Below are 19,260 nucleotides of genomic sequence, written 5' to 3'. Positions count from 1 at the left end.
CATATTCGCCATCTTCTGACACCTGTCGCATTGCACAACATGGGCACGGGCATCCTTACACAGTGTTGGCTAGAAGTAACCGCACTGTAGGGCCTTTGTTGCGGTCCTTTTCCCCCCGAAATGTCCTCCATACGAGGAATCACGACAGAGCTCTAAAATGTGCTTGGCTTCATGCTCAGGAACGCATCGATGTAATATATGATCAGGTCCTTGTGGATATAGGAATGGATCGTCACAGAAATAAAATTTAGCATCATGTCTTAGCTTCTTCTTCTGCTGGTATGTATAGTCATCCGGTATTTGACTGCAAACTATGAAGTTTACTATGTCCGCATACCATGGAACAAGCATTCAACTCAGCCTTTTCTCTCAACACTTTAGCAGCAATCGCCCCGTATCAAGTAGCATAAGTCTTCTCTAAAATCTATGGGGTATATAGGTGCAGGTCTTTGACTCTGGCCTTGTGGTCCCCACTGATTGTTATGGTAATTCTAAAGATGGAGGGATATTATCCCTTCTGTTATGCAATCGGACCGTCAATTCTATACAACTGTTAGTTGTACACATGTCTCAATCCTCCGCTTTTGTGTTGCTCAATTGCATCCTTCGATCTTGAGTTTGCATGCGATGTTGTTTTTATTACCGCATGCGGTTGATAGTCAGCTCTGGATCGACTGTCGTAGTGCGCCGTCATTGTGGTAATCGTCTCTTCATTGTTGATTGACGGGCGAAATGTGATAGAGATGCGTTGATCAGCTTCTCGTGACTTGGTTTTCTGCAAAATAGAATAAAATTCGGCTTGTCTTCCATCTTTATGGTGTTAGTGGGTGTAATTGCGATCATTTATAATTATTGTAATTCTAAGCTAATTTTCATACAATCGGCGCATATTCACTAACTTTTGGCCGCAATATCTAGATAAGGTGGCATAAATAACTTGTATTTCTACAAGTTATCAACCACTCGGCAATAAAATATATAATGACCAAAAAAGATGCAAAGTCGAGGCTAATCCGATGGGTTCTCCTCCTCCAAGAATTCAACATAGAAATAATTGATGAGGATCTCGCTCATGAGGATCTCACTCATGAGGATCCCGCTCATGAGGATGAATTCACTCATGATGATTATCTCTCTAGTAATGTTGTCTTTGTTGATGAAAGTTCCATTAGTAAATGAACTATTTGAGGTATTTTCTTAAGAATTCTAAGTAGTTTAATCGGGAATTATGTCCTTTTAGGCCAAGAATAGCTATGAGAGGCGTATAAACCGTTAAGAGCCCCAACGAGCTGTGAGTGACTAAGTGAACTTAATGTTTTCAATACTTATGCATATAAGGCCAAGTAAGTTACAGTGGCCAAGAAGAGCTATGAGAGGCGTATAAACCGTTAAGAGCCCCAATGAGCTGTGAATGACTAAGTGAACTTAATGTTTTCAATACTTATGCATATAAGGCCAAGTAAGTTACAGTGATGTTAATGGTGAATTTATACTCCCTCAAGCAACAAATGGTTAATGAATAGTTTAACGTATTTTCCTCGGCCTGTATATGTTTAACGCAGGCCAAGGTATGTTGTGTAATCATTACAAAAGTTAAGTTTCTAATGTTGAAATATACTTCCTAGAGGAAGGCTATGATAGAATGAGTTCTTGTGTAAATTACATGCAATGAAACTTAATTTGATGCTACGAAATAACCCGATACTGAAGGACATGGAGAACGTATCTGGGTAATAGTATTGACGGTACTTAGAAAACTCCATATGCACATAGGTAGTTCTAAATGAGAGGCCGAAGTATGGGTCTCCTAGGCCATACACCACCAAAGGGAGGCCGAAGTATGGGTCTCTTGGCCGTTAATAGACGTTGGGAGCTAGAGCATTGTAGGCTCGTTCTGAACTAAGAAATAGTGATGTTTAATAATGTCCAAGAATGGTTTAAAGCTATAGTTAGAGAAAGTTGCTTGAGATACTCATCAGTATACTTACATGTTTATAGTGATGTAATGCATGATGTAATATGATTAGCTCAAAAATTTTCTGTGTTTTCCATTTACAGGTAGCTGTCGGACTCCTCAAGGTTGATCCTGTTGCTGCTTGCCACTGAAAGGCCTGGCTTATTAAGAAGACTTAGGTTGATGATCTGTTTATGTACACATGTTTTGAGAGGGACTAGGGCTTTGTTAAAGATGTTTGGGCCCAACTATAAATATTTTTTCTATAGATGTTATGCATGGTTATATGCATGTGTTTATATAATATTACGTAGAAACCGTAATGAGGCATGCTGTATGCATACATTATTAATGTTTAACAGGTTGGCATTTAGATTAGAAGGCTAAAGTGGTGAGTGCTGGTGGTAGGGCTAGTAACTACTATGGTCATATCCTCTTTCAAATTAAAAGGGTAATCTGGGAGGGGGTGTGACAAGTTGGTATTAGAGCATAAGGTTTTAGAAATAGAAGGGAAAGTTTATGCATAAGTCTAAGTCCCTAAAGTGTGAGTGCCTAACATTTGTACATTGTAATAGGTGAAATGCTAAGGCAAAGTGGCAGGAATACTGACTCTACCAATAGGGGCCCGGAGGTTAGAAAGAACCACCGGGGGGAAAAAAGAAGGTGAATGATCCAGTGAGACAAGAAACGACGTCTGAAGGAGAATCTAGTACTCCCCAGGCAAGGGTAGATTCTCAGCTAGAAGACGTAGTTTTTGACAGGATAGCACGAAAGTTAACAGTCAGTGTGGGTTAAGTACGAGCCGACCCAGAGAAGAAATATGGTATTGAGAGGTTTAAAGCCCTGGGGGCTATGACATTTAAAGGTACAGCAGATCCAGCTGAAGCCGAGTTATGGTTGGATGTAGTTGAAAAATGTTTCAATGTTATGAGTTGTCCAAAGGACAGAAAAGTAGGGCTAGTCACCTTTCTACTATAGAAAGGAGCAGAGAAATGGTGGAAAGTGATATCTGCCAGACGATCCAGTACCGATGCAATGTTATGGCCTGAGTTCAGGAAGGCCTTTGAAGACAAGTGTTACCCCAGCTCGTTCCGAGATGCGAAAAGGGATGAGTTCCTCAGACTAACACAGGGAACGATGTCAGTGGTAGAATATGAGCAGAAATTTACAGAGTTATCACAGTATGCTCTGCCGATTATTGCTGAGGAAAGCGATAGATACAGGAAATTTGAACAAGGTTTGAGGAAAGAAATTAGAACTCCAGTGACATCCACAGCTTATTGGCTAGATTTTAACCAGTTAGTTGAAACGACGACACGAGTTGAACGGAGTGTGGCAGATGATGAGCAGTTGCCAAGGGGTAGTGAGGCAGTAGTAGGGTCTAGAGAAAGGAGATCTCGACCTCCAGTTGCAACTCAGACTAATGGAAGCCAATTCAAGGGAACAAGTTGGCAGGGATCTAGGAAAAGGAAATTGAGACCCTCAGCCAGTGTAGTTAGTTGACCATAGATGCCACGAGCTGGTGAGTCGGTAGCCAGCACAGACAGGAAACTGAGGTGCCCTAGTTGTGGCAAGAGGCATCTTGGAGTATGCTATAGTGGCAGAGGTGTATGTTTCTAATGTGAACAAGTAGGGCATTTCAAGGGGACTGTCCCCATGTGAACAGAGATGCCCCAACAGCACAATAGACAACCTCCCAGATAGTTAACCAACCAAAGGGCACTGGAAATCGAGGTGAAGGGTCAAGTGGTGCCAAGCAGAAGAATGTTATAGGTCGACCCCAGCAGTAGGGACGAGTGTATGCCGTGACACACCAAGAGGCAGCAGAGTCTCCAGATGTTGTGACCGGTAATGTCATATTATGTGGATAGTCTGCATATGTTTTATTTGACCCTGTGCCATACGTTCATTTATGTCTAGCATGTTTGCATCTAGTATAGATAGGTTGGTTGAGCCTATGCCTGAAGAGCTATATATCTCTACCCCTTTGGGAGATGTGATAATAGTAGATAAATGTTATAATCATTATGAGATACTTGATTAATGGTCAGGACTTTTATGTTATTTACTTCCCTTGGATCTGTTGGAATTTAATGCTATCCTAGGGATGGATTTTTCAATTAAGTATCGTGCTTCAGTGGACTGTTACAAGAAGGAGGTACTGCTCAGAAAATCAAATGGTTAGGATGCAAAAACTAGCAGGAGTTAAAAGATTAACTATAAGGAATCTGATATCAGCAGTGAAAGCTAGGAAGCTACTGAGCAAGGGATGTAAAGCCTATCTGGCTCATGTAGTGGTTGCTCAAGGAAAAAAGCTTAACCCAGAAGATGTCCCCGTGGTAAATGAGTTTCGGGATGTATTTTCTAAGGGATTATCGGGATTGCCACCCGACAGAGAGGTGGAGTTCACTATTAACTTAATTCCAGGAACAAATCCTATATCGCAGGCATCGTATAGAATGGCACCAACTGAGTTAAAAGAATTAAAGGTTCAGCTACAGGAGTTAATTGACAAGGGATACATTCGACCTAGTGTATCATCTTGGGGAGCTCTTGTGTTATTTGTAAGGAAGAAAGACGGTACACTTAGATTATGTATCGATTATAGACAGCTGAATAAGGTAACGATTAAGAATAAATATCCATTACCATGCATTGATGATTTTTTTGATCAGCTAAGAGGATCCACGGTGTTTTGACTTGAGATTAGGGTATCATCAACTGAAGGTGAAGGAAGCTGACATCCCTAAAACCGTATTTATAATAAGATATGGACACTATGAATTTCTAGTAATGCCATTCGGACTGACAAATGCCCCTGCGGTATTCATGGTTCTTATGAACAGGATATTTCATCCCTACTTGAGAATAGTATTGAAGACGTTACGAGATAAGCAGTTGTATGCTAAGTTCAGTAAATGTGATTTTTGGTTAGATCGGGTTGTATTTCGTGAGCATGTTGTCTCAGTAGATGGTATTAGTGTAGATTCCCAGAAGACGGAAGCAATAGTTAATTGGGAACGACCCATGACTATTTCAAAGAAACATAGTTTCCTAGGTTTGGCAGGTTATTACTAGAGGTTTGTAGAGGGTTTCTCTAAGATAACCCTTCCATTAACGAACCTGACCAAGAAAGGTGTGAGGTTTGAGTGGTCGTCAGAATGTGAGCATAGTTTTCAGGAGCTGAAACAGAGACTAGTATCAGCGCCAATGCTTACCTTGCTTGTTCCAGGCAAGGAATTTGAGATTTATTGTGACGCATCCCGACAAGGATATGAATGTGTGTTGATGCTGGATGGGAAAGTAATTGCATATGAATCTCGTCAACTTAAGAAGCACGAGAGCATTTATCCTACGCATGATTTGGAGTTGGCAGCAGTTGTTTTAGCTCTGAAGTTGTGGAGACATTACCTATTTTGAAAGCGCTACAGAATATTCACAGATCACAAAAGTTTAAAATATATCTTTGATAAAAAAGAGTTTAATTTAAGACAAAGAAGATGGATTGAATTGATCAAAGATTATGACTGTTCCATCAAATACCACCCTGGTAAGGCTAATGTTGTAGCGGACACACTAAGTAGGAAATCCTCAGGACCCAAGGCCATTATTGGTTCAATGAGAGGAATGCTATTGCAGAAGTTCAGGAATTCTAGAACCGCCTTATCAGTGGGACCGTCAGGAGGAGTGATAACTACATTCCAGGTAAGGCCTACCCTAGTAGAAGACCTTAGCACGATCAGTTGAAAGACCTTGACCTTCAGAAAATTGCTGATGATGTAAGTAAGGGAATCAGAGTTGATTTTCAACTGAGAGCGTATAATGTACTAGAGAGGGAAGAATGTGTATGCCTAGTAAGCTACAGCTTAAGCAAGCCATTATGGAGGAAGCACATAGTTCCGCTTATGCTATGCATCCAGGGAGCACCAAGATGTATAGAACTTTGAAGAAATCTTACTGGTGGCCTGGGATGAAGAGAGACATAGCAGAATATGTGGATGAATGTATAGTCTGTCAACAAGTGACACCTGAGTGACAAAGACCAGTAGGATTGCTCAATCCACTCCCAGTGCCTGAGTGGAAGTGGGAACATGTGACAATGGACTTCCTGTTTGGATTACCTAGGACGCCCTCAGGATATGACGGTATTTGGGTAATAGTCGATAGACTAACCAAGACAGCCAAGTTTATACCAGTAAAAGTTACTTTTACACTAGACCGTCTAGCTAAGATTTATGTGCATAGGATAATCAGTCAATATGGAGCCCCAGTGTCGATAGTGTTAGACCAAGACTCGAGGTTTACTTCAAAATTTTGGCTTAGTTTACAGAAGACTATAGGCACTAAATTGCATTTCAGTACGGCTTTTCATCCACAAACAGATGGACAGTCGGAAAGAACTATAGAAACATTGGAAGATATGTTGAAAGCTTGTGTATTACAATTCAAAGGAAGTTGGGATACACACTTACCGTTGATTGAATTTGCATATAACAATAGCTACCATTCTAGTATCGGAATGGCTCCCTATGAAGCGTTGTACGGTCGACCTTGCAGAACCCCAGTATATTGGAATGAAGTCGGAGAACGACATTTATTGGGTCCAGAATTAGTTCAACAAACAACAGAGAATGTGAAGCTTATCAGGGATAATCTTAAGGTAGCCCATAAAAGACAGAAGAGCTATGCTGACAAGCGAAGAATAGAACTAGAATTTGAAGTTGGAGATCAGGTATTTCTTAGGCTGTCCCCATGGAAAGGAATTCTCCAGTTCGAGAGAAAAGGGAAGTTAAGTCCATGATACATCGAACCATATGAAATTGTCGAATGAGTTGGTCCAGCAACATATAGGTTGCAGTTGCCGATGGAGTTAACTCGTATTCACGATGTATTTTATATGTCAATTTTAAGGAAATAGGTGCCTGATCCTATGCCCATACTAGCAGCACAACCAGTACAGCTGAAGGAAGATTTATCTTACGAGGAATAGGTCATCGAGATTTTAGACAAGAAGACAGCTGCTTGGGAAGAACAAGCAAACAACTCACCGTGGAGAGCGAGAGCAAGATGAGGAGGATGAGGATCTCACTGATTTTGTGATGAGGATCTCGCTCAAGAAGGAAATCTCGGTAGAAATGTGGGCTGAATCTCGTTGGTGAGGAAGCAAAGCTTATTAGAGGAGGTGAGTATCACTAGGATGAAAGTTTTGCTAGGAAAAGCTTGATCTCGCTCATGATGAGGACCTCGCTCATGATGAGGATCTCGCTCATGAGGATAAATTCACTCATGATGATTATCTCGCTAGTAATGCTGTCTTTGTTGATGAAAGTTCCATTAGAAATGAACTATTTGAGGTATTTTGCTAAGAATTCTAAATAGTTTAACCGGGAATTATGTCCTTTCAGGCCAAGAAGAGCTAGGAAAGGTGTATAAACCATTAAGAGCCCCAACGAGCTATGAGTGACTAAGTGAACTTAATGTTTTCAATACTTATGCATATAAGGCCAAGTAAGTTACAATTATGTTTATGGTGAATTTATACTCCCTCAAGCAACAAATGGTTAATGAATAGCTTAACATATTTTCCCCGGTTTGTATATGTTTCACACAGGCCAAGGTATGTTGTGAAATCATTACAAAAGTTAGTTTCTAATGTTGAAAAATGTTTCCTATCAGAAGGCTATGATAGAATGAGTTCTTGTGTAAATGACATGCAATGAAACTTCATTTGATACTACGAAATAACCCAATACTGAAGGACATGGAGAAGGTATCTGGGTAATAGTACCTAAGTTATTAATGGTACTTAGAAAACTCCACGTGCACGTAGGTAGTTCTGAATAAGAGGCCGGAGTATGGGTCTTCTAGGCAATACACCACCAAAGAGAGGCCGAAGTATGGGTTTCTTAGCCGGTAATAGACGTTGGGAGCTAGAGCGTTGTAGGCTTGTTCTCAACTAAGTAATAATGATGTTTAATGATGTCCAAGAATGGTTTAAAGCTATATTCTGAGAAAGTTGCTTGAGATAATCATCAGTATACTTACATGTTTATAGTGATGTAATGCATGATGTAATATGATTCTATAGTCACTCACTGGGCTACCAGCTCAAAGATTTTCTGTGTTTTCCATTTACAGGTAGCGGTCAGATTCCTCAAGGTTGATCGTGTTACTGCTTGCCACTAAAAGGCCCGACTTATTAAGAAGACTTAGGTTGATGATCTGTTTATGTACACATGTTTTAAGAGGGACTAGGGCTTTGTTAGAGATGTTTGGGCCCAACTGTAAATATTTTTTTCGTAGATGTTATGTCATAGCACGCATGTGTTTATATAATCTTACGTAAAAATCGTAAGGAGGCATGCTATATGCATACATTATTAATGTTTAATAGGTTGGCATTTAGATTAGAAGGCTAAAGTGGTGAGTGCTGGTAGTAGGGCTAGTAACTACCATGGCCATATCCTCTTTCCAATTAAGAGGGTAATCTGGGAGGGGGTGTGACACAAACCCTTTTTCGTTCTCCACCTATCGGTAATTGACCTACTTACCTTGCTTGTGGAGTTCTGCATCTCCCCAAGGTTGGAAGAACAAGTAAGAAATTTGAATAGGGATTATGAATAGGCTCTTATCTTAGCCTTACTCGTTCAATTGATTGTTTTAAAAAGTTCCATAATGAAAAGAGTACTTTGTCATTCCTCAATTCTTGACTCGTTTTGTTATTTTTTTTCTTTTATTATTTTATTATAAGGTTATTTAAACTTTAGGCGAAATCTCTACTTAAGTATACGATCACTGAAAAAGAAGCGTTCTATAATATGCTTGCTTAGTTATGAGGCTTGTTACTCACGTTTTAACAGTCTATCAAGATCAGACATGCAATCAACAATGAACACCAAAGACAAGCAATCAATTGAGATAATTCAAGAAAGTTCCCTTCAAACTTATTCATGCAGATGTGAGTTCAAAACAACACTATCTTAGCTTAAGCAAAGCTCAAACTTATTTGATAGAAACCTCAGTTCGTTTTCCCCTACTCTGCTCAAAAGGTCGAAGATTAAACTTCATATACCCAAAGTGGCAATGACATGCAATAAGAGAAAAACAACTTCAATTCTTCCTTTTCCAATTTTTTTTCTTTTATTCTCTCTTTTCTTTCTAATCAATTGGAGAGGAGAGCTAATTTAGAAAGACGACTTTCATTTTGGCTTGCCCACCTAAGTTACAAGAACGACATCCAACTACGGGCTGAATTCCTTCAAAAGTGCTGAAGCTAGTCATTTCATAGGAACACTTTAGCTCAGAGGGAAACTACAGGTGTCATTGTCGCCCCAGGTTAAGCATGCTCTTATTTTTAGTTTTTCCGAGAACACAAATTACATAAAAAAAAAATTATGCAAAAAACAGTAATTTACAGCATGATAAATAAATTTAGAGAAAAAAAATTTAGGGTTTCTAGAAAACCTTACATTTGAAGAACTCACGGTCTTCACGAATATTCCTTTCTTTGGTTTGTCACGAGCAAAACACGATCGATCTCCAAATTGCCGCCACCATAAAATTTCCTTTGTATTATGTGGGATGAGAATCCAAGAAGATGTGGGTTCTTAGAAAAATTGGAAGAGAAGGAATGATTTAGAGTTCAAAGGATTTCTGGGAATATATATATATATATATTTATAGAGAGATCGTATAGAAGACACACTACTTCTTTGTGAAGAAAAAATAAACCATAAAAAAAGGATCACTCCCATAAACCCCATCACGTTTGTCAAAAGAGGAAAAATAGGGGAGGGGGTTATAACTCCCTCCAAAAATTAAATTCAAAATTTAATTTTAAAAATATAAAATAATTTTAATATATATTTATAGGATAACTAACTTATCATATAATATATGTTAAACCATATGTTGTATCGTATATAACAATTAATCTATAGTTTTTATATTGTATGATGTATAATATAACCTATGTTTTTTATTTCTCTCATATGTACATAGCATTTAATATAAATTTCATTTTTATTAAAATTAATTATATGAATCCAATTCACATAATTAATATTGAATCACATTCAAATATTTATTTCCTTTCAAATAAACATTATCTTATAATATATCAAATACATTATATTAATTATATCATATATAATTAAATTAAATTAATTATATCACATATAATTAATTCTCTAATTTAATTTGAATAATTCAAATTAATCCAAAATGAATTCTCATTAAATCCCTGTTGAGCTACAGAGGGGACCTCATGGACCTGTAGATTGAAGCTTCAATGGTACTTGAATACCTCATTTAATTAAATTATTCAACATCCATTAACTGTCGAGCACTCCACTAAAGACCAACAGCTCCACTCTTCGATCTACATATATATTTCTGTGTCCATTGTATACAACCAGTCAATAGTACGATGACCCTTTATAAATTGCTCGTAAGTATAGCTATGCCAACATTATTGTTTTGTCTCTGTAGTTACATCTAACTCCTTAAGTACCACTTATCTCACTAATGAACAATAAGTCATAATCCAACTATGACCTAAGCCCTCTTGGACTAGGAAAAGGTGTGGCACCACATTGTTTAAGCCCCGGAATTAGCCTCTAAGGCAAAAATTTATCTACTTACCCCGACATTCAGGAAGAAGTGAATTTTGTCTTCTATAGCTATGTTCCCAGCTAACCGATTAGACAAATCCCAAAAATGATAGGCTTATTGAATCAGCGATCTGGTCACTCTCACCCATATAAATCAAAGAACCGCCTTCATAGGAAGAAGTTCACAAGAATCAGGTCGTGTTACCTATGGTCATCCTGGTGCAATGTAAGTCTTTATTACGAACAACATTATATAAAGACTACTCATTTCATGGTCTGATCTTATACAAACTCCTTTGTATAGAATACCCCTGCTCATATGTCTTCACATGAATGATCAGGATCAGATGATTTGTAGCACTTTACAACAATTGTAACATCTACAAAGCGAGCCATATTCGTAGTGTCACCAGGATAAGGTATCCAACCTAATTCATCTACTACAGACAATTTAGGTTAATATTTAAACATGATCCACCTGTATGTCTCTACATACATGTTTAAGCTACAAATGATAACCTTGGATGTTAGTTTATTAGTTTGTGGGGTTAATACTACTAAATGTCAAATAAAATGTCTTATATTTTATTATATAAATAAAATGTTTGTACAATACAATTACAAACTACAGGACCCTGCGAGATTTAGGGCATCAACCTCAACATAAACTTTTTTTTTTTATACTGCTCTTTCTTCTCTCTATTATTTCTTTTTAGATTAGTGAATAAATTGGTTGGTTTGTTCTTTGTGCAGGCATTACTAAATTGATGTTTAAGATAGTTTAATTCTTTCACTAAGGCCTTTGGGGCGATGACAAAATGTAGGCCCTATAAAGCTACTTTAAGCATGCAAAAAACATAGAATAGGTAGGCAAAGAATTTAATTGTGCATGAGAGATAGAAGATTTTTCTTTCAGGGCTAAAAATCATGCTTATTTTCTTCCTACATTATCTCAAACATGCAAGATCCTAATGGTTATATCCTAAAACTCGTAGTTCGTAAATTAATAAACATATTCTATTTTTTTTTTCGATAACGTTGTTATTGAAATTGTAATCTTGAATCCAATAAACTAAAGTCCTGAGGCTATTTAATGTAGTTTGAACTTTATCTAGTGACATAAAGGTGGATCAAGTTCAAATATATAGCCAAAATGGTCTATAGTATATGAATAAGGTTGGGTGCCTTATTCTAGGGACACTATGGATGTGGCCCAGTTTGTAGTTAGTACAAACGATGTGATCCTNAACGATGTGATCCTGAATCGTTCATATAGAAATATGTGAGTGGGAGCATCCTATGCAATGTGTTTGCATAAGACTGAACCATGAAATAGTCACTTTTTACGTTCTAAATGTCGTTTTATGTATAAAACTTACTATTTCGTTAATTGATGACCTAGGTAACTTAATCTTAATCCTGAGCTAACTATGAACTTTTATTCACTCGAAATTATCCTTAGATCTGCATAGGTGAGGCAGCTCATCATTACTGGCCCAATAAGCCTCCCATTTCAGGGGTAAGATCAGGTGGATAGCTGGGAACATAGGGTGCAAGACGGAATTCACTCCTACCTGTTATAGGGATAGTAGATTGGTTGTTTCCTTTAGTACTGAATGTAGGTATTGAACAAGGGGCCCTACCCTCTCCTTAGCTTGAGAGGGGTTTGGTTTATAGGTTGGACCTTAAACCAATTGTTCATTAGAGGATCAGTGGAACTTAAGGAACAAGATGTAGTCTTGGGAGTAAAACAGTTTTTATGACCCAGTCGAGAATACGAACAACCTATGAAGGATTAGCTTACTAATCATGGTTATATCAAATGGACACAAATATATCTACAGTGAGAGGAGTGCAACTACGGGACTTTAGTTGAATGACCCGTTAGTTAACAAATGTTGATTAATTAGTGTAAAGAGTTTTACCGGTTAATCTCGGATTGTTGGAGCTCATGATCTGTAGGTCTATTAGGTTCTCCTACTAGCTCATATGGAATAAACTTAGAACAGTATGATAGAATAATTCGAATTGTTCGAATTAGGTGAAGAGAGAGAAACCGACAAGTATATGTGATATAGTAGTCAGTTTTCAGTTTAGAGATGCAATTTTAATATTTAAATGTGATTTAAATATCAAGAATATGAATACGTTCATATTCGGAAGCTCGAAAATAATGGAAATGGTCAAAGATGTAAAAAGTCAAAGAGTTGAGTTTTTGACTTTGAAAAGTCAATCTTTGACCGACCTTATATTCAAATGTGATTTGAATTTTGAGAAAATGAATGTGGATTCATGCTCGGGAGGTCAAAATTAGTCAACATGGAAAAAATCATAAAAAATCAAAATGTTGACTTTTTGGTCAAAGTCAAATTTTGGCCAAATGACCATTTTGCCCTTTGACTAAAGTTAGTGGGAAAATCCAAACTTTTGTTGGATAATTCTACTAACAAAATAGTGGGCTAGATGTTGGCTTATAGTGGAGACATTAGGTCTACTTAGATAGTGGATTCTAGGTGTTGGATTTTTATGGATTTGGATCATGTAAATGTTGCATGGTTTTTTCTATAAAATGGGCTTTTGAATTTGGATAAAAGACTTTTGCCATTTTTTGCAAAAAATGGTTTTCATAATTGGGCTTAAAAATTAAAAACCCAAACTCAAATTCATTCTTATTTTCCATCTCTTTTCTCTCTCTCGGTTTTCTTCATCCACCGGGTCCCACAATCCAGTTCTGAGTCCAAAGGATAGTAGGTCAACTCTAGTGGTGGTCCGAAGAATTCAGATCGAGATTCAGCGAGGAAAAGCGAGTTTCGTGAGCTTCAAAGGTAAGGTTTCAAATATCCTATCCATTTCAATTTGCATGCTTATTTCCTTTTGTTTAGAAGCAATTAGAGTGTAATTAGGTTCTAATTCCGCTGCGTATGTCTTGTGTTCCATCATAGTTAACATTGAAATTTTATTAATTTTACAAAAATTAATTCAATAATGAATATTTCTAATAAAATTAATAATAATTAATTAAACAATTTAATTAATTCTATTAATTTAATATCAAATATTAAATTAACTTATCACCATTCAAATACTATGAATCCCTATTCATCAAATTAATATTTAAATCATGTTTATAGGCAATGTCCTCATTGCCAAAAGATTGAGATAAGGCATACGATGTTCTTGGAAAGCTTCGTAAAGAGAGATTGAAAGAAAGCTAGCAAACCCCCTAACTTTTAGAAATATTTTATAAGGTGACTATCTTAAGATTAAGTTGACTCTAGTATATACGAAAGAAATAGAAGCATGTTTTTCATCATTGAAATCATACTTGGCAAAGAAACTGCGGTAACTTACTAAATTTATCTATGTCGAATGATTGCGGTAATCAGAGAGGATGCAGTGATAAAATTTTAAAACTAACATGTGATGCGATAGCACAAAATTTGAAATAAAGATAAGGAAGAATACACCCCCAAATTTGCACTGTCGCCTGTATTGTGCATTGATGCATCCATCTTTACGGCGATCTCTCTTCTTTGGGTTGCTGTCATGGAGTGAGATAAGTGGTTTCTTTGCATAACATCTCTACAATCCAGCGCCTCGATCGTTACAAAAAAATAGAGAGAGTGTCAAATTATTTTAAACAAAACAAAATTCGTTATAGCAATCTCCCCCGTCCCCCCCCCCCCTTTTTTTGTAGAAATAGAACAGATACAACTAAAAAGAGACAGTGTAATGAAAATTCAGAATGGTAGAGAAAATCTAAAGATTCCATGCTTCCCAAAACTTGCGTCCCTGATGGATTGCAAACTTCTGATAATGCAGGGAACACCTACTTCCTTATTTTATTCAAAGTTCTTTTAGCTCCACGGAGTCGACTTGGTGATGTAGCCTTCTCCATGATATGCCTTTACTCGCTGCCCATTAACTTTGAATAGTTGGTTCCATCATCATTTGATAACTCAACTGCGCCATGCGGAAACACTTGTTTAACTATGAATGGTCAAGACCAATGTGACTTTAGTTTTCCTGGGAAGAGCCGCAGACGTGAGTTGAAGAGTAAGACCCTCTGCCCAACTTGGAGGTTTTTGCCGCATATGTGTTTTGTCATGCCAGCGCTTGGTGCGCTGTTTGCAAATCTTTGCATTTTCATATGTGTTAATCCTCCATTCTTCTAGCTCGACCAGTTGCATTTTTCGTGCTTCTCCTGCTTTCTTCAAATCAAAGTTCAGCTTCTTTACTGCCCACAGTGCCTTATATTCCAACTGCAAAGGCAAATGACACGCCTTACCAAATACCAACGCATATGGGGACATACTTATTGGTGTTTTAAATGCAGTTCGGTATGCCCGCAACGCATCATCAAGATTTTGTTACCCAATCTTTTCGCGAAGGCCTTACTACCTTCTTACGTATCAGCTTAATTTCTCGATTGGACACCTTAGCTTGACCATTCGTCTGCAGATGGTATGCGGTGGCCACTTTGTGGAGAATGTGGTATTTGCACAGTAGCTCCTTGATATTATGATTGACAAAGTGGGACCCTTCATTCACTTATGATGGCACGGGGAGTGCCAAACGAGTGAAAATAGTTTCTTTCAGGAATTGGGAGACTACCGCCGCATCACTTGCGGCACATGCCACTGCCTCTACCCACTTGGAGACATAATCGACGGCTAATAAAATGTAATCTTTACCATTCGAGGGAGGGAATGGTCCCATGAAATCAATCCCCTATATGTCAAACAATTCAAGCTCCAAGATAGTGTTCATCAGCATGGCATGTTTCCATGAAATGTTACCTGTGCGTTGGCACCGATCACACTTCATTACGTAGTCAGCTGCATCTTTGAACAATGCAGGCCAAAAGAGTCCACTCTGTAAAACTTTGGCTGTGGTGCACCGTCCTCCGAACTTCCCACCATATGGTGAGTCGTGACATTACGATAATATGCGTTGTTGAGCAACATTGGGTATGCATAATCCAAAAATCTGGTCTGCCCCTCTTTTATGCAGATTTGGCTCATCCTAATAATAATGTCTACATTCATGCTTGAGCTTCCTCTGTTGGTGGTAGGTGTAATCTTCAGGAAATTGTTCGCAAACTAGATAATTGACTATGTTTGCATACCAGGGCAATTCTTCAATGTGGAACAGCTGCTCATCCGGGAACACCGCACTCACCTCAGACTCATTGCGGTCAACCTCAGGATTTTCCATTCTAGACAAGTGATTCGCAACTTGGTTCTCTGTACCCTTCCGGTCGATTATTTCTATGTGAAATTCTTGAAGGAGAAGAACCCATATGATCCACCTTGGCTTTGCGTCCTTCTTTGTCATTAAGTACTTGATTGCCGAGTGATTAGTATGGATGAGTACCTTTGTTCCCAATAGATATGTCCAGAATTTTTCCAATGCAAAAACTAGCGCCAGAAGCTCTTTCTCTGTGGTGGTATAATTGGTCTGAGCAGGATTTAATGTTTTACTCGCATATGCGATAGGATGCAAGATTGTTTTTCTCTTTTGCGCTAAAGCTACTCCCATCACATACCTGCTTGCGTCGCACAGTATTTCAAAAGGAAGAGTCCAGTCTAGTGCAATCAATACGGGTGCAGTAATCAACGCATTCTTCAAAACTCGAAATGCGTTGAGGCAGTTGATATTAAAATCAAATTTTCTATTAGCCTCTAACAACGCACTCAGTGGTCGTGCTATTTTGGAAAAGTCTTTGACAAAGCATCTGTAGAATCCAGCGTGCCCCAAGAAGCTTCGTACAGCCTTCACGCTTGTTGGAGGTGGAAGTTTTTCAATTGCTTCGATTTTTGCTTTGTCCACCTTCAACCCATCCCGTGAAACCTTGTGTCCCAACACTATGCCCTCATTCACCATGAGATGGAATTTTTCCCAATTAAGCACCAAATTCGTCTCTTCGCATCTCTTTAGTATCTTCTCCGAGTTGGCTAGACAGACTTCATAGATGTTCCCATAAATAGAGAAGTCGTCCATAAAGATTTCGACAGAGTCCTCAAGATAGTCTGAAAAGATGGCCATCATGCACCTTTGGAACGTGCTTGTGCATTGCAAAGGCCAAATGTCATGCAGCAAAAAGAAAAGGTCCCATATGGGCAAGTGAATGTGGTATTGTTTTGGTCTTCTGGAGCTATCATAATTTGGTTGTACCCGGCATAACCATCCAGGAAGCAGTAACAGTCATTTCCAGCTAGACGGTCTAGCATTTGATCAATGAACGGCAAAGGGAAATGATTTTTCTTTGTGGCCGCGTTTAGCTTGCGGTAATCCATGCAAATGCGCCACCCAGTGATGGTCCTTCATGGTATTAATTTATTGTTTTCATTCGGGACTACTGTCATGCCGCCCTTTTTCGGCATACACTACACGGGGCTGACCCACGTGCTATCTACTATAGGATAGATAATGCCCGTATCTAGCCATTTAATGATCTCCTTCTTGACGACCACTTTCATCGCAGGGTTGAGTCTGTGTTGATGTTCGATCGTTGCTTTGTTGTCCTCTTCAAGACGATGCAGTGCATATAGTACACAGGGCTAATTCCTCTAATGTCAGCGAGTGTCCAGCCAATTGCTCGCACATGTTTCCTTAGAATGCTCATCAACGCATTCTTCTGGTCTTTGTTGAGATTAGAGGAAATAATAATAGGCAACTTCTCATTCTGCCCCAAAAATGCGTACTTCAAATGATTAGGTAGGGTCTTTAATTCCAGTGTTGATGGTTCTACTAGGGAAGGTTGCATTGTTTTTCTTTCTTCTTTTTCTGTTGGCTCTTCTTCTTAATTTGCGATCATTTCTTCTTCCTTGCTTTTTTTTTGTTGTCATTGCATTACAGGCAGCAACGGATGCACTGGCATCCTCTTCTTCATTCTCTTTATCAAACTTTTTTTCTTCAATCACATTCTCGTCATCATCTGTGTCATGCAGGTCTTCTTCATCCAAAAACTTCATGGCACAAATTATGTTAAACTTGAGCTTCTGTTCATTGATGCTTAGAGTAATTTCCCCTTTATGCATATTAATCTAAGCACGACCTGTTGATAAAAATGGTCGCCCCAGAATGATAGGCACATCTTTGTCGGCCTCATAATCCAAAATGATGAAGTCGGCTGGTAGGATAAATTTGTCAATGGTTATCAGCACGTCCTTCACCTTTCCCTCTGGATGCACTAGAGATCTATCACCGTTGTGGGCACAAGTTGCCCCACATTCAGCTATCTGAAGATTGATCGAGGCATCAAATTTATGCTGACTCCTAGGTCACACAGAGCTTGCCCGATGTACAATCCTCCTATGGAGCAAGGAATAGTAAAGCTCCCAGGATCTCTCATCTTTGGTGGAATGATTGACTTTGAACTCTGAGTTAGCGCCACCGTGGCAAACTTACCAGCTCCCCTATTCTTAGTTATCATATCCTTCAGAAACTTGGCGTATGCAGGAATTTCCTCAATCGCTTCACTGAAAGGAATATTAACATGTAATTGCTTTAACATAGATAGGAAGCGTTGGTACTGTACCTCTTCGTTCTTTTTCTTCCTTAGTCTCTGTGGGAGATGGGGTAACTGCACTTTCACAGTTTCCGTCTCAGTTGGCTTTGAGGTCGACGCAACCTTTGGTTCTACTACTTCTTTTTCTCTTTCTTCTTCTTACGTCACTACAACTTCATATTCTTCCGCAATGGGAGCTGTTCGACTAAGCTCCTTTTTCTCTCCCTCCACGGTCTTCCCACTTTGCAATGTCACAACCTGACATTGCTCTTTACCTGATCCCCCCGGGTTGCGTGGGAGTTCTGTTGAACTCGGCAAAGCCCCTTGCGGACTAATCTTCAGCTCACTCGCAATCTAACCCATTTGTAATTCTAGATTGTGGATGGACGTAGCCTGACTTTGAAGCACAATTTCATTTTTCTCTATGTATTGCTTCAATAGGCTCTCCAAGGAAGAGGATTGTGGTGGTTGTGAGCTACTTAATTGATTGTTCGTTTGACCATTGTTGCATGGGAAGAATCCTGGTGGCCCTTCTTTTTGCGCCACGAGTTGGAAATTTTATTGCTGATTCTTCCAAGCAAAATTGGGGTGGTTTCTCCACCCGGGGTTGTAGGTATTCGAAAAGGGATTATTTTTCACAAATTAAATAGATTGTTGATTTTGCGGGCAATCTTCCATCGCATGGCCATCACTGCAAGTCGCACACCTTACGGTGTTTTGACTGATTGTGTTGATTTGCCCATTTTGCGGTGTTAGGCTGCTGATCGAAATTCCCTGAATTAAGTTCATCATTGCGGTCATCTGATTTTGTAGTGAAGCAATAGCACCATTACTTGCGTCATTGTCTTTGAGTCTCAATCTTTGGTCACTCCTCTCAAATCTTAATGGTTCTTAGAGATGCGATCCAAGATATTCTTTGCCTTGTCGTACGTTTTATCAAGCAGACCACCACCAGCTATTGCATTGGCAGCGGTCTGCGAAGCGGAATTCAAACCATAATAAAAAAATTTTATTTGAAGACAGTCTGGAAAACCATTGTGTGGACAATCCCAGACCAACCTTTTAAACCTTGCCCAGGCATCGCTAAGCGATTCGTCTATGTCTTGTTCAAAATTTGTAATTAGTTTCCTTCGTCTGGCATTCTCAATAGGTGGAAAGTATTTCTTCATAAACATCTCCAC

The sequence above is a fragment of the Benincasa hispida genome, chromosome 7 (assembly GCF_009727055.1).
Source record: "Benincasa hispida cultivar B227 chromosome 7, ASM972705v1, whole genome shotgun sequence".
Classification (NCBI taxonomy): domain Eukaryota; kingdom Viridiplantae; phylum Streptophyta; class Magnoliopsida; order Cucurbitales; family Cucurbitaceae; genus Benincasa; species Benincasa hispida.
Note: the sequence above shows the minus strand (reverse complement) of the source record.